This window comes from Saimiri boliviensis, chromosome 2 (genome assembly GCF_048565385.1).
Source record: "Saimiri boliviensis isolate mSaiBol1 chromosome 2, mSaiBol1.pri, whole genome shotgun sequence".
NCBI lineage: Eukaryota > Metazoa > Chordata > Mammalia > Primates > Cebidae > Saimiri > Saimiri boliviensis.
The window spans coordinates 163,400,918-163,424,428 of record NC_133450.1 but is presented as its reverse complement, the minus strand read 5'-3'; the positions used below and the strand labels follow the sequence as shown (position 1 = coordinate 163,424,428).

Below are 23,511 nucleotides of genomic sequence, written 5' to 3'. Positions count from 1 at the left end.
CTGTCTCCGCCTATTCCCCAGGTAGATGCCCCTGCCAGCTCACATATCCATGGAGGACACAGCTTACCCTGTAGCTAGGATCTCAGGGGTCCACAGAGAGAGTGAGCCATCCCTTAGTTCCCTCATTCACCCCTTTCTCAGTAGCCATTTAGGGCTGGGAACTAGCCCTAACATTTCTGTGTTCTGTGCAGGATTCTGAACTTCCTTCATCTTCAGCCTTGCCTTTAATGTTGCCTCCCCATCCACCTCAGCTTTTAATTTCCAAAGATCTGCCCATATTCTGGTGGTTTAGTCCATAACTGGATCTCTCTCAATGGGAGTGTCACTTCCTGGCTGTATCTCTTCAGCCAAACTTGTCTCCCCTCTCTACCATTGCCCTTCTTGAGGAATCGCAGCTAGTGCTAGTCCTATTCTTGGAATATTCTCTTGGTCCAAGCTTTTCTAGCATTTTCTTTCTGTTATTCAGATGGCATCATGGACAATGTGTCATGTATAAACCCTTTTGGGGAAATCATGAGTATGATGTTTTCACTTGATGACACTCTAATTCTCATTACAGAAATTTACAAATTTTGCATTTTACAGGTTATAATGCATTTTACAAAAAAATTAAAATTACAGAAATTTACAAATTTTGCATTTTACAGATTATAATGCATTTTACAAAAAAAAAATTAAAATCTTTTTCATCATTAGTAGGGAATATCAGCATGTTTCCAGAGCTTTTTATTTTATATTATTATTTTTGGTTGCTGAGACAGAGTCTTGCTCTGTTGCCCATACTACAGTGCAGTGGTATGATCATAGCTCACTGCAGCATTGACATCCTGACTCAAGCAATTTTCCCACCTCAGCCTCCTGAGTAACTGGGACTACAGGCATGTGCCACCATATTTGGCTAAATTTTGTGTTTTCTTCTGTTAAAACAGGGATTTTTGGTGTTGTCCAGGCTGGTCTCAAACTCCTGGGCTCATGTGGTCCACCCATCTCAGCCTCTCAAATTGCTGGGATTACAAGCATTAGCCACTACGCCCAGCTAGAATCATATATTTATTTTGAATAGTTGAATTTATTCTTTGACAGCTGAACATTTAGAGGTATATGTATGTGTGTGTGGGTGTGTGTACATATACGTATATGTGTGCATATTTTCATTTGTGATGGGGATGCTTTAGAGGAAATTGGTACCAGATATTTATGAGAGATTTTTCTCCTAAAAAAAAAAAAAGTATCCTGGACTTACGAAGTTTTTAAGAATGTATTTTGATCACTTCATTTTGTTGAGAAAGATCTGTGGACCAAAGGTAGGAGTATTTCTAATTTTTTACTTTCCAGTGTTATTTTTATGATACACATTAGCTATAACAGCATATCTGTTTCAAAATGTAAAGTTGTACATGGCAAGCTCTGTGTCTGTAAAACAACTCTTCAATGGTACCTAGAGTGTCCTCACATGGATGTTCAATTTAAAGGTATTTTTAGTGAATGACTAGCAAATTGATCCCCCAGATTTATGCCTTTCAACCCAGAGGATAGGAGAAAGTATGTGCTGACTGGAAAACGTGAGAGTAAAATTAGCTGGCTATTATTTAGTTAACAAATGGGCTTTACTGTCTGGTGTGCTGTGGAGTGAGTGGAAGCGAGCATTTGTTCGAAAGAATGTAAATGGTGCTTTATGAGGCTATATTGATCTTCCTTTTGTTTTCAATTTAGGATTTTGAAAAAAAAAAGTAATTTTAAAGAAAAGGAAAAGTTTAGTAAAAGTCGCCATCTTCATTTTAACATGTTATGGCTGATCACATTGTTAAACTAGCATGTTCCTTTTTCTGTTGTTAGCTAGGAGGGGGCAGACCGTATTTGGGATTCAGCACATGCAAAAAGAGCAACAAATAATAAATCACTCTGTGAATCCTATTGTTTATTTTTTCCATGCATCCATTCAACAGATGTTTTCTGAGTGTCTGTTGTGTGCCAGGCCTTATGCTAGATGCTAGATGAGAAAAACCAGAAAGCAAAGTTTCTTATGGCTGGGAGCTCACACATAATGGAAGAGATAGACTAGTAAAGCAACAGCTTTAGGAGAGTGTTGTGACACTCTAGTTCAAGAGATAGAAAAGGAATTGGCAGCATAGAACTAAGTTGAGGATGAAGATGGAAAGGGGTATGGTATAAACTGAGTACTGAAGGACTTAGCCTAAGTAGGATTTTAGGAGGAAAGACAAGAAAAGGGTATTCCTGGAATGAGGAATAGAAGATAAACATTCAAAAATGAAAGAGAACATACATATTTACTAGACAGCAAGTGGTTTAATTTTCCTCCAGCAGAATGGGGATATGGCTAAATGTGGGGAGATAAGACTGCTGAGCAAGGCAGGAGCCACTCTATGAAATCCCTTACCAGAATGTACTTAAATTAACTCAGATGATGAGAATGTCTTTAAGAACTTTATTGGGGGTTACATAAAAAGAATTTGCTTTTTAGTAATCTCCCTATAATATAATAGAATAAAAGGGAGATTGGATGAAGATAAAATTGAAGGTGGGAAGTTCATTTATAAATTCTAGCCTCTGAATGCTGCATGAATCTTTTACTACTCTTCTCTCCAGAAGAAAGTTTAGGTGTAAAATCCTAGAAATATAGAACTGAATTTTATTGTAATTCTAATTATTTTATTCTATGATAAAGGAAATGAGGTCAAACAGGTTAAATAACTAGCCCAAAGCTGGAGAATGTCTGAGAAAACCAGAATTTAGGACCCTGATCTCCTCCTTCTCAAAACCCGCAGGTTAAAATTCACAAGGAACCAGCCCTTCATCTTCAGAGAAATATTTTAACTCAAGTATTAATGGTTATACGGTCTGTGTGAGAGGTACAATAAAGCAAGTGACCTTCATGGATAAAATTCTCTGTGGTTAAAATTAAAAAGACAAAGGAAAATGGGATTCGATTATTAATGTAATTAGTTGATGATCTTGTGGGGTAACAGATACATAAATGCCTGTTACTGACTGATGATAATGGAGCATTCGACTCTCCAAACTGGTGCTCAAGTTTAGCTCTTAGAAATAATGAAGGACTTACTTCTTTCATCTTGCCTCCTTTTCAGGTGCTAATGCTACATTTTCATAATAATGTACAAACCCAGCATATTGTAGGTGCTGCCATTGCTCCACATTAATTCCATTATTTTGTTTTCTGTTGCTGTAGCTTATGAATTTTTTGAAGATTAGGCTTTTATGAGATACTATCATGAATAAAACAGCAAGAGAATATAACGATTAACCCTTCTGGAGACTGCCAGGTCTACAATATGTTAACAAAGCTGAGACAAAAGAAATATGTTAAGGGTATGACACACTGTAATGCTTGGCAGCTACTTATAATCTTTTTTTTTAAAACTACCTCAAGGCTTCTATATGAATGCCTATATCACATTTAAAAGTATAATGGATGCTTCAAACTAAAGAGCTCAGTGCCTGGTAAACGGAACTAGTAGTTCATACATAGAAAGCATGTTTTATAGGTACAGATATTTATTCAGGCTGGTGGTCTTTGCTGGCTGTTGACCTTGATGGTATTTACTATGAGATTAATCAAACAATTCCTAGTGAGGACAAGTGATTTCCTAAAGAACATGGGTTAATAAATGATGGAACCTGGTGCTTGAACCCTAGGACGCTGAGCTCAGATCATCACCCTGTCCACTGTGATAAGAGGAATTTGCAATTTCACCAGTGCACTATTGTTGAGATAATAAAATAAATCTTAAAATATGAATACATGTAAATATGTATCAATATTCTCCCAGACCCCAAAATTCTAAATTTAGGAAATTAGAATTTTTGATAAGAAGTCCTCAAAGAAGGTAAAAATGAAAGTCAAACTCCAAGTGTTTTAATGATCTTGAAGAGCCAAAGAGCATATGATGATTCAGCATTTCTCGCTATGGGGCACACTATGACCTGGAACTCTGGTTCCCGATACCCTTTAGTATTGTCAGTATAACTTGTTTTGAGCACTATGACTTGAACTAGGCAGACCTCCTTAGTGCAAAGGCAGAGTAGATGTCCACTTAACTGAGTGAGTCTAGCCTATTTTTCATGTTTGTAGAATAAGAGATTAGCACTTCACTCCTCTGGAATAAAACGTTGACATTACCAGTATAGACAATACAATCTTATGGTGAAAAAAGAAATTTAAAGATACAGAATAAAGAAAAACACCACTGAGAGGTAACCACCAAGAACGGTGGTTATCTTTTTTTACCCTAGATTTCTATGTGTAGACTATATGAAAAGGGCTGTGCACCTGTCTGTTCATAGTTTATAAAAAGAATTGGATGTTGGAATATTCCAGGCAGCCTGGTGTCAGTCTTGTTTCAGCAGCATAAATTTGCATTCATGACCAGGTGCCCTTTACAATGCTTTTTTTATTTGTAAAGATATGAACTTCTAAACTCTCACTTGGAGATATGATGCAATAAGGCTTAGACTGTTTTATTCTAATATAACGGTGTATATACCTTCTAACAAGGGAATGGAGCAGAGGATGGAATGCTCTTTATTCTTTATGTCTTATACCATGAGATACTCTGTAACACCTCTCTTAGGGAATTAAGGAAGATTACCTTTGGATCCTCCAAATAAGAAAGGAAAAGTTTTAATTGGATGTTATCACTGTCAATCATCATGAATATAATAGAGAAAAGTAGGAGACTTCAAGAGTCCAAGCAGTTACCACATTGTATTCACATATTACAACTGTGGGGGGGAAAATGTTTCTCCCAGGGCTTTCTAAGAGATTGGAGAACTCTGCCAAAACACCCTTGTGAGGCATATATCCTTCTTTAATCTGATTTATGGGGAAAAAAAAAAAAACTATTCATTTGGAGGAATGAGGAGAAAAAGGAGGCTGACAGTAAAGGGACTGATTTTTTTGTGTTAATATAGTTTAAGACAATGCAATCGTTTTTCATCTAAAACTGAAAAATTCACTTAATATTGATATACCATTAAGTTATCTTTGAAAACATGGTTTACAAATAAAAGCACAATATTTCCTGTGTGCTATGGGAGCACTACAGTTTGTTTATTCTATGATGAGACATTTAGTTTATTTTTTTTGAAAGAAGGGAAGTAGCATAAATAGTACTGAAATGGATAATCAGAATACAGAAATGTTTGTCAGTATCTGTGAATATGTCCTTTTGAGAGATTCCTAGAAGTGTAATAACTGGATAAAAGGGAGCAAATATTTTTTAAGAGTTTGATATGTGTTTGTAAATTGCTTTTCAATTTATAGTGCCACCAGCAATGAGTGAAGATGGCAGTTTCATCACACCTGCTCATTGCTATCAAAACAGCACAAAAGACTTGCTACATATAAAAAGATAATATTTACTTTATATAGACAGATATCCTGAGAGACAGATATATACTAAGCTATTCTCATTAGCTAAAGACTTTGTGATAGACTCTCTTTAGGACAGTAGATTGCTTTAGTAGGTGTTTACAGAGCAGGAAAGGGAAGTTTGTGTCCACTGATGGACGACCCTTTGAAACCTAGAAATAGCAAGAGAGCTTTGGTTATATCGGCCTATGAGAGATAAATGTTAAGTGTAAAATGCAACAACACTGAGGATAAAATTTAACTCTGTCACATTTTTGTGTAAAGTTACACTCCAACTGGAAATGATCAGCTTTATTAGCTTGCTAGAACGGCCATAGAAAAGTACCACATGCTGGGTAGCTTAAACAACATAAATGTATGTCTTTTACGATTTTGGAGGCTAAAAGTTTAAGACAAAGCTGTCAGCGAGGTTAATTTCATCTGAGAGTCTGTCTCCTTGTCTTGTAGATGGCCATCTTCTCTGTGGCTTCACATGGTCTGTCTTCTGTGTGTCTCAGTGTTCTAACCTCCTTTAAGGACGCTAGTCATAGCAGATTAGGGATCCAACTAATGGCATTATTTTAACTTACTGAGCTTTTAAAATACCCTATCTCTAAACACACTGACATTCTGAGGTACTGGGGGTTAGGACTTCAACAACTTCAACATATGAATTTTAAGGGACACAATTCAGCTCATAACAGCAATATGTTGAACTTGCTAGTTTCTTCTTAAAATGTAATGCAAATAAACAATGAAACTTACCTGTTTATTCACTAATTATTATAGCATCATTACTGTCTTTTGTTAGAGTAAAATATGTTGCACACTATTATCGTTCTGAATTTATTTTGAAGTCATTCTGTTTATAACATACCTGGTTTTACAATAAGCAGATACAAAGACATTAGATTTAATAATCATTTTATTTGATCTCTTAAATTCAGTTTACCCACTGTATAGAGCATGTTTCACTGGAATACAGAATATCTATTGAAACACCATACATCAGTATGGATGTATCCTCTTGAAATTGGGTTGTACGTCAGTAGGGAAATGAAAATGAAGTCAAAAGTTTCTCCAAGATAGGTTGGAAAAGTAAGTCATTTTAAAGACTTAAATAAGGTGATGTGGAGTAACTCTGCTGCTTGTCCTTAAGATCTTCTGCCAGCTTTGACAGAGAAATAAAATGATACAACTCAGAGAAAGGCTACCACGATAAGCTTAACTTCTTATGCTTATAAAAGTGTCACGTGTGACATGGTTCGTTCCATTATGGTAACGAGGGATACACTGAATTTTGACCACCAATGACATAAAATAATTATATAATTCACAATGTGAATTAGGTTTGGAAATATGTTTTTTAAATGCAGCTTGTATGTACATACACTTACGCATGCATTTGTTAACTATCAGGTACCTTTAAAGAAATAGACAGTGATAAGAAATGATATAAAAACATTAACTTTTTATGTGTATCTCAGGAAATCCTATAGATATATTAGGTAGTCAAGTTTATTAGACACTAATGGTGAAGCTGGGAGAAAGAACATAATAGTGAGCAACTTTACAGCATTCAGATCGGGCATAAGATGCACAAATCATTGTGATGATCGTTTATTTTGGAGTAAAATAGTGATTCTGCTGTGGTAAAGTAATAATTGTTGACTTCCATCTGCTTTTTTAAGAATATATTTTATAGTAGTCAAAACATAGGAAGGATTTGTAGGTCTAATGATACTGCACTACTGTGCATATTTGACCATTTCCCAGTAGGCTTTAAATAAGGACCTTCCTTTTAAAGCAGAATAACTATAATAACAACAACAAAAACAAAAATCCCCTCACCTCCTGCCCTTGCCCATCTCATCTCTCATCTCATCTCATCTCATCAATATACTGCTTTAGCTCTAGAACTCCATCTGTAATTAGTGAACTGTTTTATGGAATTAATTGTTTCTCTGGATTTTCAGCCTTGCAGAGAATATACTTAGAAGTGATCAACAAACAAACATGGTGTGTTTTTTATGTTGTCAACCCCACTAACTCAAAATTAAGAAAACATTGGTATTTTATAGGTTAAGTATTCTGAGCATTATGATAGTAATGAGACATTTGCAAGCAAGAACAATGAGAATAGTGGAAAATTTCACTTTAGATTACATCAAATGGTGACAATAATACTGTGTTCAAGGATTAGTTTTAGTTCAAGTCACTGTACATATTGCATGTTTATATAAATAATACCAATACAAATAGATCTTAGTTGTGATTGTGGTAGTTCAGTTGTTATTTTGGTGTAAATTAAAAAAAAAGTAAGATTAAACTGCCACATTTAAAAAAAAATGATTTTGGTTATTGCTTGTTGAGTTATGATGTAATAAAAAATTTCTCTCATACTAGTTAGAATGGGAATCATTAAAATGTCAGGAAACAACAAATACTGGGAAAGATATGCGGAAACAGAACATTTTTACACTGTTGGTGGGAGTGTACATTAGTTCAACCATTGTGGAAAACTGTGGCAATTCCTCAAGGATCTAGAACTAGAAATACTGTTTGACCCAGTAATGCCATTACTGGGCATATACCCAAAGGTTTATAAATCAGCAGTCTATGAAGACACGTACATATCACACATGCACCCATATGTTTATTGAAGCACTATTCGCAATAGTAAAGACTTGGAACCATCCCAAATGCCTATCAGTGTTAGACTAGATAAAGGAAATGTGGCACATAAACACCATGGAATACTACACAGCCATAAAAAGGATGATTTCACGTGCTTTGCAGGGACGTGAATGAAGCTTGAAACCATCATTCTCAGCAAACTAACACAGGAACAGAAAAACAAACACCACGTATTTTCACTCATAAGTGGAAGTTGAAAAATGAGAACATATGGGTATAGGGAGGGGAACATCACACAGCGGGGCCTTATGAAGGTTCAGGGGCAAGGGGTGGGATAGGATTAGGAGAAATACTTAATGTAGATGACAGGTTGATAGGTCCATGGCACATGTATACCTATGTAACAAACCTGTACGTTCTGCACATGTATCCCAGAACTTATTTAAAAAAAAAAAGCAAATAAAGCAAATAATCTGTCTTTATGTCAAATAGAATGGTGTCTGGCTTTCAACTTGATTTTTAAAAAATAAAGTAAGATTATATAGCCCACCAAAATATATTCTTACATTGTAAAACATTTTTAAAAAAGGAACAGGAATACAATCATTTATAGGGTCTCTACTGGAGTCATGTAAAAATCTTGGTGACTAGTACCTGTCTAAATAACCTATGTTTAATTAATAGCTACATTAAATACTAGATGGTAATGTTTAAGTAGAAAACTAGCAAATGGAATATCCTTTGTCAGAATCCTTTACCAATGCTGGTCCCTTTTCTTCTTGAATATTCACTCTATGAAAATGATGTGTCTCATAATTTGGGGGTAAGGGAGTTTTGAAGCACTGAGGAAGAAAGAGGCCCCTGCCTCTCCCACTGAGTCAGTCAGGGTTTGTCAACCTCAACACACAATTGATGTCTCAGCCTAAATAACTCTATCTTGAGGGAGTCTGCCCTGTGCAAGGTAGTATGTTTAGCGGCATCCTTGACATTGACTCAATAGATGCCGTGCCTCCAGTTGTGACAAACAGAAGTCTTTTCAGAAATTGGTAGGTGTGTATAGGGGTGGGTGGGGAGGGAAATCACTCCTGGTAGAGAATCACTGAATTAAAAAAATGAAATGATGTGGCCAAATTGCTACCTCTCCCCGCGACCACAACCACTACCACCACCAGTGTATAAAAGAACTTCTAGTTATCATAGTTTACAAAATACAGTTTGACTTTTAGAACTTTTCTTATTAAGCCTATAGTTGTTTTATTTTTTTACTTTTTTCTTTTCTTTGTTGTTATTTCATTCATTTTCTTTTCATCTTCTCAAGTCTTATTTCCTCCTATTATTAGCCTATATTAAAGTTTAGTTAAACCGATCTTAAATAGTAAATATGTCTCCTCCATTCCTTCTTTCTGTAACTTATTCCCATCCTGGGTGTATGTGCCTATTGGAAAAATCAGAACAAGCAAGCTTAACCTGATTATAACATCTAGGCTATTCTGAATGGCTAGAGGGATGTGCACCTTAGAAACTGAAGTTTGCCTACTCTTTAAGCTCAACCCCGGTTATGCTGGTACCATGTTTCTCTGTAATAAATTCATCATATCCTGGTAGTAATGCTGACTATTCAGAGGTTATACAATCCCTTTACCCCATACTTTTATTTTCATGGCTATTAGGCAATTGGGTTCTTATTTGACTCGTGGAAAACTTTGTTTCCTTGTCATTTAAGGAGATTATCTGTTCCTCTAGCCATGCCAGACTACAAGTAAGCATAGAACATGGAATTATAGCTATTAGAAAGAACTTAAAATGTTTCATTTCATCCCTGCCAAAAAAAAAATAACTACCATTTCTACTTTGACCTCTCTGATGCAAAATTCCTGAATAAAGGCTGTCATCCATACTTGTGTTTCTCAATTATTTTGGACATAATATATCAAACACAAGCTAAGGTTTTTACACTGATGGGTGGTAGAGTAGAAATATCAGTTATGAATAAGACATAAGTGTATTTAAAATATCAAAATTATTTAATATTTTAGAATGATTTTTACTTTTCAAATGTTTATAGTTTTAATAGCTAACATCTATTAACCACCTTCTATGTCCCAGAAACTGTTTTAAGCAATTTATTTGTAACTACTTACCTAATCTTGACAACCATTTCATTGTACAATGAAAATTCAAGTCTCAGAGAGGGTATGTAAATTGTCTACAATCTGGGCCAACTAGTTATCCAAGAAACCAAGATTCAAATTAAATCTAGGAGGTGTGAAATAGACTAATTTTGGCTATAAAAGAAAAGTTGGCTCAGGTATATTTTATATACATAAAATATACATATTTTAAATAATATCCTGTTTCTAAATATTATATGACTTAAGTGATGGTGTATGTATGGCTGCACATGTACTTTGCTCTGTTTTGACAATAGCATAGGGAACATCTAGAACATAGTAACCTGATTTCCTTCACCCAGGAGCTCCATAGGCATCTCCATGTAACAACAACCCCTTAAGTCATAAGCTTGAATCCAGTTTACTTGGTTACCCACTCAGGTTTCTTCTAGAACTGATATTCTTTGAGTTTGAGAAGATTAAATATGGGAGAAAATTCCTTATACTTCCACTTTATAGGTGTTATTTTTCATTCACAGTAAAATTTTTACTCCAAAATAGTGATAGAGATCACAAGACAAATAGATGTTTTTCTGGTCTTTTTCTTACATCTGGAAATTTTAGGCAGATAGAATGTCACGGTATCTGAACAAAGTTCGTGGTTTTATTCCTTCTACATTTAATTGAAATTCTTGTAATTAGATTTATCACATTTGCAGTGTGAGCTCTCAGATTTAGATAATCTGTGCCTTTTGGTAGGTGAGTTTCTGAACATATTTAGAAATATGGCACTGTGTCTAATAGAATAACAAACTAGATATAATAGAAACTTGGGGCTTTTGCTTAGCAATTCTGTTTTCTCTTTTGATGTTTAAAGTACTCAAGTTCATTAGAACATACTTAAATCTATTCTCTGTACCTTCTTTCTAGATTCATTGTCTAAAAGTTTTTGAAATACTATTACTGCAAAAGTATATCTCTGTTAACTTTAATGAGTGCTTTACAGCCAGTTTTTGATGAACAAACATTATAATGCTTTTATTATCGACTTACCCTGCTTCATCTTTCTGATTTGAAGCTAATAATTCATGTAGCATTTTTGAAAAGTGATAAGTTTGAGTTTTTGCATAAAATTGATATCTGTATATATACTTTATATATTTTTTTCTGGAAAAGTTAGACATCAAGGAACAGAAGTACTTTGGGTTCAAATTGTGAAGTGTTACAGAATATTCGTGTCCTGTCTTTTTTGTATTAATGAGCTTTACTTAAAAAGAAAAAAGATAAGACTTCTTTTTGAAGTTAGTGGGAAGATACACAGACTGAGCAATAAATGAGGTTTAATACTTGTTCTTACTTTAGTTTTATATATTGGTATTTCTCAATCTGTGTATTTATTAAATATATTAAGAGAAATATTCTTTCTTTTGTATTAGGTTCCTGTCCTGAGACCACAGCAGAATGTGCCTTGGACAAAGGTGAGTGTGTTTAAAATATATTTCAAAATTTTTCCATGAATAAAGTATAAATATAGTTTGATAATTATATTACTGTTGCATGCTTAGAAATATGTTATAGTTCATGTTTATATCATAGGAAATGCGCTTTTTGTCTAGTAATATGTAACAGTGAGAAAACATCAGAATTAGAAATCTGGTTATCAAATGTATATCATTGCTTGGGTACAGAAAGCTTTAATCCATACAATCTATATTTAAAGAACACTTCGTCAGGTGCGGTGGCTCATGCCTGTAATCCTGTCTCTTTGGGAGGCCAAGGCGGGTAGATCACAAGGTCGGGAGAATGAGACCATCCTGGTCAACATGGTGAAACGCTGTCTCGACTAAAAATACAAACATTAGCTGGGTGTGGTGAGTGCCTGTAATCCCATCTACTCAGGAGGCTGAGGCAGAAGAACCACTTGAACCGGGGAGGTGGAGTTTGCAGTGAGCCGAGATTGCACTATTGCACTCTAGCCTGAGCAACAGAGCAATACTCTGTCTCTAAATGAATGAAGGAATGAATGAACTGTTATCACTAATGCCCTTGCAAGTTAAATAATCGAACTATTCAGAGGTTGATGGAAGATGCTTAACATGTTTTTAGTGGCTCTGATGATGAAATTACTGAAATGGGACATATGTAAGTTAAATTATCAGGCAAGAACTACCTAGAACTATTTAGGTTTTGGGGGAAAAAATAGAGAAACACATACAGAATTAAAATCAATTTGAAAAGGGGAAGGAATCAGGAAAATAAGCACATAAAGAGCTCAGCAAACAGTATATAAACATACTACATAAAAGATAGGGGTAATAGTTAAAGGTGAATACAGGTTGTCTGTTACTTCAAACTGGAATGCTATTATGAAAAAAGATGTTATCAAAGTTTCTTAAAAAGATCATGAAATATAACTGAATTAGAAGAGAATTGAATAGAAAATGAATAAGACAAATTCATACTACATAGAGGGAAATCTATGAGTTATGAGTAAGGGAGCTACGATTCCTGAGGACAGTGGTAAAGGAGGATGACAACTGACAAAATCAGTATCACATACAGGAGCTATTAACTAACAGGCCTTCTCTAAAGAGAAATTAGCAAGGGAAAAATTGCTTGAATTAACACATAAAGAATTGACTTAAGCTTCAGGATTAGATAGTGAGAGAAGGTTAGTGTCATTTTTATAGAGATATTTAAATATTGAGTAGATTTGCAATGTCTGATAATGGTTTCTCTAAAACTTCTCTAGATCAGCCACCCTATTCAAGGTTCTTCCAACACCATGCATGACTTGATGAGTCACTGTTTTTTTATTTTTCCCTGTATTAGAGTAATTTTATATTGAAAACAATGTTGGGCATCAATAGTTTGTAGTTAAAAGAAAAATGTAGACATATATACTATCATTAGTAATTGATGCCTATTCTATTTTATGCAAATATAACACTTGGGGAATTACAGTTATATGTACATACTCATATTTTTAATTTGGCTCAAAACATACTGTACATGTTCTGCAGTGTTAGTCATATGTAAAAAGAAAGCATCCTATAAATGCATATGTTAATAATTTTCTGAGATCATAAAATTGAAAGCTCTCCCAGATATTTTCTTGCCACTATTTTTTCATATAATTTTTTGGTCACTTTCTCTATCTGTAAAGAGACTAATGTGACTTTAGAATATCCAGAGAAAATAAGCCAGCTGATGAACATGCGAGACAGGGAATAAATGGCTCCAGGCACAAATCTCTGTTGTGTCAAGGCTTTGGCATGACATTTGGCAGGGACTAAATCAAACATAGCACAATGCAAATAATCTCAGTTTCCCATGGATGTGCAGCTTCAACCTCAAGCCTATTGTTAGTCAGTACTACTCTTTTCTCCTGATATTCCAGAAAATGACATTTCTGGTAATAAATTGAAAACTAGAACATTTTCTAGGTGTTCTTACAGTGTGAGGCAGTGGGGTGATCATGGCTTTGAAATTGGACCTTCCTGGGTTTGAAGTATAAGTCTGTCACTTAGTAGCTGTGGAATCCTGGAGAAGCTACCTAAGACATAAAATGAATTTATCAAAAATTATCACAGGGGTTGTGGTGGCATTAAAATGATAAAATTAGTCTAAAGCATTTCTTATATCTGTTATGTAATAAACGTTTAATGAATATTATTTTACTTTTTCCCATTTCTGAAATCAGATTTTGTTCTAAACTTCTTAATAATCATCTCAATCATCCTATTAATAGAAGATGAATGACTCTAATAGACATTTGTAAGTTTTGAGTTATGTAAGCACATAGGATATTTATTTTTGTCTTTAGGTGGGCACTCTTTGAAGTGGGGAAACAGTTTTTACAAACTTCCTGCTTATTATTCAAAATCGTATTTCTTTTTTAAATAGTTACATGTCATACATAAAGGGTCTTCATGTTTCACAAGCATATCTTGAGTGCATTTGATTTAATTTTAGATTTTTTTTTAGTATGAACAAGGATGGAACACTATATTATAAAATGTAGAAGGATTAGAAAAAAATTATAACTCCATAGCATGCTTATTTTAGTTGAGTTCAAATGTTTCTTTCAACTCTCATTAATAAATGATTATGTGTCATATGTGGCACTAGGTGCTAAATGTACAAAGAAGAAACAGATATATTCTCTGCCTTCATGGGAGTTATAATCTTAGATGGGAAGAGACATGTAAATACATTATTTTTATCACAACGTGATAATATGCTACAATGGAGAGGTGTTCATGGTATGGGGGTTGTGCAATTATAAAATAAACTTTAATCAATCTGGCTTTTTGGAGGGGTTGACACCTCATGTGTTTTAAAAGATGATGAGGAACTGGCCAGATACCAGTCATATGTAGAGGCATGAGGGTGAGAAGTTGTCAAGAATGCATAGTATTTAATTATGGGATTGTGTCTATTTAAAAATATATAATTTACAATTCATTCTGTGATATGATGAGAAGAATTAAAGCACCGAGGGAGTTAATAAACTTGTTAATCCAAAACTGTCAAAAAAAAAATAATAATAAGGGCAGTGAAATCAGGAATCTTTTGTCAAACAATGACAGTAGCAATAAATGTACAGATTTGAAATTGGGGAGCTGAGTCCTCCCACTTTGTTCTTGAAGGTAGATTTAGATTATAGTTAGGTTATTTTTACAGAGCTAAGATTTACGAATGATGTATTTATCATATTGCTATTTTTAACATGATAATGGGAAACAATAAGGAAGGTTTTATAAATTTTGATAAAATGTGGGGTACTTTACTGTTACTAAAATTATAAGTTTGAAGATTTTTTTAAAAGACTGTTCTTAAAAAATATGAAATATTAATATAATACCATACCCCTTTTATACATATTTATGTAAAACAGATACGTATGGGTACCAGGTATATATTTGATGTGCTTTTATTAGTGGACAGGGTTTCAGGAAAGTGCTTAGAAAAAGATTGAAAAAAAACACACCCATTATTATTAACAGTGATTATCTCTATGTCATGGGTATACATTGTAGGTGGAAAGTCTCATAAGTGCTGAAGCAGGAAACTGAAGCCTCAGCCAGTTCCTGTTTAATAAATAGAATACAAAAAGTAGACTATAGTTAGGAATAAGTAGCATGAGTGATTAGATCTTAATCTTATTGAACATTAAGCCTTCATGAAAGCTTTCTTATACTTCATGCATGATCGTCTAGGAACTTTGGTTTGCTGTGGTCAGGGACTGATAGGGGACACTATGGAATGTGGCCATGAGGCAAGAACAATTTATACCTGTGGAACATCAACTGGTGGCGATCAGCAGGGACAACCTGTTGAATGCCAAAACCAAAGCCCTCTATCACACCTGCATAATAGTTGCTGGAGGGCATCTAAAATTTCTACTGTAGTGCCAGTGCTTGGGGAAGCACCCACTACTCAGCAAACATGGAAGGAAACATCCCCTGTCCTTGGACAAGTGGGAGAACACTCCACTCCCCCACGCTCTTGAGGAAGGACTGATATCAGTCAGCCCAACCCTCAGCTACCTGGGGGCTTCATTGTCTCTGTGTGGTGCTGTGCTATATTGGTTACAATCTGTGTCTGCTTTCACTCCAACTTCGGCACCTGGTTCCTCTTCTGTAGATGGTAAGAAATAGCATAATTCGTGAAGTGTTTGTTCTTTCTTGATGGGCATAACATAAAGTGCTGATGAATTTCGTTTTCCCTTGCTTTGGCTACTTGCAAGCCCTGGGTCCCTTGTTCCTTAGACATGTGATTTGCTTGACCCTGTGAAAAACTGTGGAGGACTCACCCTACATACCCTGCTTCCCTGTTTTGTACCCAATAAAAGTAAGAGTGTCCAGGTACTCGGGGTCACTACGGGCCTCTATGGCCTGGTGGTAGTAGTCCCCTGGGCCCAACTCTTTTTCTCTTAATTTCCGTGTATCGTGTCTTTATTTCTACAGTCTCTCATCTCCGCACCTGTAGAGAATACCCTCTAGACTCAGCAGGGCTGAACCCTGCATACATATGTGTGATTTCTATTGTTTCTTGAAAGTTTCACATGTTTTGTATTTTGTATAATGAATCCATTGAGTAGCCTCCAGCACAGCTCCCATAACGCTTGCCTGATGATGCTCATACCTATGTGTAATCCCCTCTCCTTGAGTGGGAGCAGAACCTCTGACTTGCTGCTAACCAGTTGACTATGGCAAAGGTAGAGGATGTCACTCCTGTTAATATGTCATGTTATATGGCAAAGGTGATGGAATGACAATCTCCTATGTTACGTTATACGAGACTACATCTTGTTAGTAGACACATTTCTGCTCTTCTCCTGACCATGAAGAAGTATGCCACTGTGTTGTGAGATGGTCTGTGGTGAGGGCCACATGGCAAGAAACTGGCTGCCTCTAAGAGATCAGAGTGGCCCCTAGATGTTGAGAGTGGCCTTCAGCCAGCAACCAGCAAAAGGCGTGAAGGCTCATAATCCTACAGGTATGAGGAAATAAATTCAGGCAATAATCTGAGTGAACTTGGAAGTGGATAAATTACCAGCTAAGACTCCAGATAAGAATATAGTCTTAGTTGACACTTTGACTGTAGTTTTGGAAATGTCCCAGCTAAGCTGTTCCTGGACCTAACCGCAGAAACCGTAAGATGATAAACGTATATTGTTTTAAACTTCTAAATTTGTAGTCATTGTCATGCAACAGAAAAAACTAATGGCTCTGGACATAATTGTGTCCCTTTACAATTCATATGTTGAATCTTTAATTCCTATTGTGACTATATTTGAAGACAGGGCTTTGAGGAGATAATTAAGGTTAAGTGAGGCCATAAACGAAGGGTCTTAATTTGATAGAATTGGTGGCTGTATAAAAAGAGGAAGAGATCTCTCTCTCCTTCTCTGTGTACACACAAAAGAGAGATCATGTGAACAGAAAGCAAGATGGCAACCACTAACAAGCCAAGGGAGGAGCCTTCAGAATAAAACCTACCTTGTTGTCACCTTGGTATTGAACTTCTCAGCCTCCAGGAATGTGAGATATAAATTTCATTTGTTTAAGCCACTTGTTCTATGGAATTTTGTTGTGGTAACTCAAGCTGATGAAGGCAAATTTTGACATCAAGAGATAGGGTGCTGTTATGACTAATAACAAAAAAACATGAATGTGGCATTGGATCTTGCTAATAGGTAAAGGTTGGAAGAGTTCTAAGCTGCATGATAGAAATATGTGAGGTTCTGATAAAGTCTTAGATAGAAATAAGGATCATTTCAGTGGAATCAGGAAGAGAATCAGTCTTTGTAAGGGAGCAAAGAAGTTGGCTGAATTGCATACTAGTGTTTTGTGGAACTTGTGAGCAATAAAATCAGATGTTTAGCTAAAGAGGTTTCAGAACAAAGTGTTGAAAGAGTGGCTTAGTTCCTCTTGATTGCTATAGCAAAATGTCAGAGGAGAGAGAGGAATTTAAGAACAAATTGTTAAGCAAAACAAAACCAAAACTTAAAGATTTGGAAAAATTTCAGTCTGTTTATATTACCAAAATGAGACAGCGTGCTCTGAAGAGAATACCCAAGAGTGTGGCTAGACTGTCACTTCAAAAAGAGCTTTTGAGGTTCTACCAGCTGAAATGCTGCCAGTTTTTGACTGAAAGAACGTAGATGGGGCAAAATGAAGAAAGGATCTTGGATTTGACAGGACAATAGGGCTTTTTGTCTGCAAACATGCACTATTCTTCCATGAGGGAAGTCATCAAGGCCACCACCTCTGTTTCAACAGGCCAGAAAACTTCTGTTCAGAGACCTGAGGGCACGGCTACCCTGGAGAGATGTAAGGGTGGGGTCTTCTATAGCCTTGGCAGACCCTGGCCTCTAACTGTAGAAGTGAGTGGTGCTGCCACACTTGATCTTGGACTTTCTAGCCTCCAGAACTATGAGAAAATAAATTTATGTTTAAGTCATTCAGTCTATGGTATTTTGTTAAGGCAGCCCAAGTAGACCAATATCCCAAAGCAATGAACATAGAAATATTATGTTTTACAAACTTGAAAGATCAAAATACAGAGAAAAGGGGAGAAGCATGGAATAATTCCCCAGATTTTGATGTAGGCAGTTAGGAGTAATTCTGTTTAGTTTATGTAGAAATACAGAGAGAGAGAAAAAAAAAGCCAATTTTGGTGGATGATAATGGTTTTTTTTTTAATTTCATTGAAATTTTGATTTAGATAATTTTACATTCACATCCAGTTATTAAATAAGAGTCGTTGTACACTTTGCCAAGTTTTCCCCAATGGTAGCATTTTGCAGAACTATGTACAATATCACAACCAGCACTCTGAAATTGAGATAAACCACCAATGTTGTTCAGATTTACCCTGTGCCCATTGTAATCATTTTTGTCTTTATTATGTTCTATAAAATGCTGTCACCTTGTAAGTCTAAGTATCCTTCCCCACAGTCTAATATCTAAAGTCCAGACAATCAGGAGGCTGTACATACAAGCCCGAAGTCCTGAGAAGCAATAAAGGATAGAAATAAAGATTATGAACATGCGAAGGTATTGGAGCAGGTCTTGGAGGGAAAAAATATCAAGGCCTCATGTCTCCTTGAAATACTAAATATTTACCCTCAAAAACATTACTATGTATAAATAAATACTTTTGTATTTCCTGGACTTTGTCTTATGTCAAATGCTAAGGTTTTCTCACCTATTATAAACCTTAAATAACACCAGCATTTGAGTTGTTTCAGTCAGATGTATGAATGTTTTCAGTAACAAAAAAACTAAATGTATTTTTGGTGTCTGCTATAGACACAGGGAGACAGGAAAAACTTGCAGAGTCTACAATCGGGAACTCAGATTACACACAGAAATAGGGTAATGATATCCAGTTTGTAACGAGATCCTTCTCAAGACACTGTGAGAAACTTCAGAGGGAAAATGCATTATATGGAATGTCAAGCAGTAGACAGTCTTAGGAATCTAGTTTAGAGGACAGTCCTGGAAGTTTAACATGGGCAAAATGTACACCACCAGGTTAGAGGAGAAGGGAAGAAGGAGATAAATTTGAAAGCACAGAAAGAATAGAGCACATTTGTCTATAGAGGAGATCCAGTGACAAAGTAACAATTTATCATTTAAGACAGACCTTGACTGTTAGAAGAAGTTTGCGTCATTTTCTGAATTTTATATTACAGACCGAATTTATACTTAAAACTAATAAAATACTGGTGCTAACCAAACAGAAGTCCACTCAATGCAGCAGGGACCGGTAGGCTCCTCAGCTGTACTAGCATTAGCACTTTAATTGCTGAGTTGCAGGGGCTCCTGGAGGAGAGACCAAGACTATAAAAGCCATGGGGGATGGGGTTTGTGTCAGTCAGTGCCTGTTTGCCAATGGTATGTAAGTTGTTTAATGTTTTAATAACCAACATACCCATTACCAGGGCAGACTGACTGAAAACAGGCTGGACCGTATGTGTATTACTATAGGATCTCAGGGGCATCGGGCCAGGAATAGTTGACTGTGAAAACGGAGCTAGGGACCTACTTGCTCAAAGATAGAAATTAAGGAATAGGCTATTTTTGAAAATTATTTTACTGTGGGGATCATCAAAATTGGTTTGATAAAAAGCCTGAAATCCTGAGCGTGTAACACGATGACTTTTTTCTTTAAGCACCACTTTCCATTCTCTGACAACACTCCTTTCTTACTGGGTAGTGTACTTGCTACCTTAATCACATTAGGTGATTCTATAGCTTTTCAGTCACTGTTCGTTATTGAAGTGTCTTATTGCTAAGAATTGGTTCTGATTATTTTAAAACTTCAACTTTATATTTTATTCAGAGATATTCCCCTTGCCTGTACGCAAGAGAGACTTCATGTTCTAGTTGTTTTGAATATATAGGGGATGGGAGTAGTGGGATGGGCTTGAAGGTGGGTAGGGATCGGGGATGGTGGGAGGTTCTGGAGCATCCTTGCTTTCTCACATCTTTTTCTGCTCCCGGCTATCTGTCTTGGTTGAAGCAAGGGAGGAAGTAGGGATACAGTCCCTCCATATGTTACTGTCCTTGGCAAGTGCTGACCCTCCTTTGTGGGTTGTCACCACTGTCCTATCTTTGGTCTTACGTGCTTTCTGAGAACCTGAAGCTCATGTGCTGCCTCTCTTACAATCATTTGGTGATTCTTCAGACTACTTCTTGAAGGCACTTTTGTAGTGTTGCCTAATGTGGCAAAGCTGGCTGAGGTTTGACCTTCTCCTGCCCATCCCTACCCCTCATCAACCATCATCACAGGTCGCCATATAACAGTCTTCACATATGAGAAGGTACATGGTTTCTGTTGCTTTCATAAAATAAGAATTGCCTTAAAAGTAAACATTAATAAAAATATACAAAAGCCAAGTGAATGGAAGAGCTACATTTAATAATGTCTTTTTTTTTTTTTTTTTCAAGGAAATAAGTGATGTTTTTGTTCAGGAATAAAAAGAAAGTCTGCTATGGGAGAAGGCAATTTTTATTTTTATTTTATTTTTTTATTTTTTTGCCACTTATGAGAATTAGCAGTTCAAAAACAGCCCACAGGTGTAGGGTATGTTTGCAATACACCCAATCAGAATTATTTGGGGACTTTTTCCCACCTATGTGAAAGGCTCACCAGCAGATATGGCAATGGAACTATCCAAATCTAAGCACTGCTAAGTTGGTAATAATTATAACTTAGATCAGAGATTGGAGGATTCTACCAAGAGCATCCAGGAAATGACTTCATTTGGGCTCCATAATGTGCAAAGGAGGAAGTGAAGTCACTAGTGACAGGGTGACAAAAATTAGGAGAGTCAAAATTCTTAGCTAAGATGAGCAAGATGCTTAAAAGTACATACATTTGTGGAAGAATGGCTTAACATGTATATTTTATGAATTTATGATGAAGATTCTACAGCATAGGCATATCCTATCTTATATTTTGATGGGAAACTGAATAATAGAACACATAATATGTGAAAGGCAAACTCAGTTTTAGCTAATCCCAATCCCCTTATCGTTTCTATAAAATTCTGGTGTCTAACATATAAAAAAGAGAATGAGAAGATTGGGTTATAAGGTGTTTTTGATCAAAGAAGAAATAATTGTGTTATAATAAATTGCTTTTCTGAATTTCCAAGTGTTTTAACTTTTTCTGAAATGTTTTTCTTCCCAACTGAGAAAATAACTGAACAAAAATGATACCACAAAATTTACATAAAATATCAATTTGTTTTTTCAAATTCAGTGTTTTCAGTTGCTTATGAAAGACTTCTTTAAGCCCAGAAGCTGCTGTGTTAAAAACTGCAGATGCCGATGTATACTTCCTTACATCTTACGTGTTTTATCATGAAATTTAAACAGTTTTACGTGCACATAGCAGAGCTACTAGTTGCATGAAACTTAACTGAAGAGTAAATATTAAATATTTTTAAGCAGAGAAAGGTGAAATTGATTAGCCTCCTTTGAACTTTTACTTTTTCTATTATGAACAACTGCTAAGGAATGATCAGAAAGGGCATCTTGATACAATGCCCAATCTTTATTACAGGGCCTGAATTCCTGTTAAGTTTTCCTGTCATATTAAGTAGATCATCTAAGATAAAATAATTCTGTAATAAACATTCTTTTCATTGCTTTGAAGAAAACAGTGATTCTGCAAAAATGTTTTATGAAACACATTCTTGTAGAAATTTTCCAGGTAAAACGAGCTTTTTCGAAAAAGTAATTCGAAAACCACCACTTCTACACCCGTATGCACCACATGGTCCTGTGGGAGATGTAGTGTGTCTTTAGTACAACAAAGACATTGAAAACTTCTTCAGTAGAAAGTTAATGTTTTATCTAGAAAAATATGGAGCTAGCATTACCACACAGGAAGCAGTATTTTGTAATTTTTAGGAGTGTGGTCTCTGGAATCTGACAGAGCTTAATTGCCTGCTCCACTAATTTTATTATTGAGAAAAAATTTATATACCATAAAAATAACCATGTTAAAGTGAACAGGTCATTGGCATTTAGTACATTCACAATGTATTCACAAACTCAGTCTAGTTCCAAAACATTTCATTACCCCAGAGGGAAACTCTGTATACATTAAACAGTTGTTTCCCATTCTTCCAACACCCACCCCCAATCTGCTGCACTTGAATGAATGCTGTGGACGTTCTGCTTACATTCTTTGAGGCTCAGTTTCCCCCTTACTTCTATATAGATAGAAATGGCTGTGACCTTATATGGTGGTTGTAAGCATTCAGTAAAATTACCAATAAAATGAACTTAAACCGTTGCAAAAATTAAATAAATGTTAAAATGTTAAATTTGTGTAGCTCTCTTTTGAATCCAAAGGAACTAGTGTTTGGAAAGCACTCTCCAGGAAGTGTGGATTAAAGTCATCACAACAGGCAAATACTGAGAGAGAAGCCATAGACTTTTTGTCTTATTTAGAAGCTAAGGAATCTCATATAACCGTCTGATGCTCCTGACGGTTATTATCCTCATAATATTTTTGCTAAAGTGGCTAGAGTCAGTATTAGAACAGAGAGGTGTTAAGAGTAGGAGAGAGTTTTCCAGGTATTCTCAATCCAAAAATAAGAGGAATGTAAGGGTTTTATGAAGGGGAATGCATTTCTTCAATATTAGAATTGAAGGAGATTAAACAGCTGACAGCAGCCCTAACCTAGGTCTAATTATTTTCCACTTGATAAGACTGGTTTTCATGATCGTAAAATTTTTAAAACTGCCATTGACATGGACAAGCAAACTATAAAATATTTTATAATTATTTAATTTAATTATAGGTATAGTTTTATATAAATTGAATATTGACAGTGAGTAGATAGGTCTAAAAGTATTTTTGCCGAAATGAGAGTGGTAATTTCTACACTGTATCAGAACCTTGGCTGTTTTTCATTTGCCTCTGTATTCTTTTATATAATTGTTTAAATTTGCACATGTCTATATGCTACCTTACTAACAGAAACAAAGCAATCAAGCTGTATCAAATAATGGGAGCGATGGATTATAACTATACTGTATTTGATATATTACCCAATTTTTCTTCATGGTTGCTGGAAGGACAAACTTTTAGAAAAATATCCAACTGATAATGAACTTTAAGCAGATCAGCTTGCCTCCAAAAACCTGAGAAAGAAAGAATAAGGAAGAGTTTCAGGAGCTCTGCTTTATTCTTCCAAAAATACAATTTACCCTTAAACTCTGGTAATATTTAACAAACTGAAGCTGTCAGTTCCTTTTTCCTGTCTTTCTAGTACAATCATTCCCAATCTTTCCTTTTAAAACAATTAATTGATTTCAAATTCCTTCCCAAATTCTACAA

At 35.5% G+C, this 23,511-nt stretch overlaps 1 protein-coding gene across 38 annotated transcripts in view; it reads left to right on the top strand.

Moving 5' to 3' along the window:
- PTPRD (protein tyrosine phosphatase receptor type D) overlaps positions 1–23,511 on the top strand; it is a 2,307,989-nt gene that overhangs the window by 844,567 nt on the left and 1,439,911 nt on the right. For all 38 annotated transcript variants that reach the window (XM_074394799.1, XM_074394802.1, XM_074394800.1 and 35 more), the window contains one exon: positions 11,574–11,615. The gene's annotated coding sequence lies outside the window, so the exon portion shown is untranslated. The remainder of the gene's footprint in view (positions 1–11,573; positions 11,616–23,511) is intronic.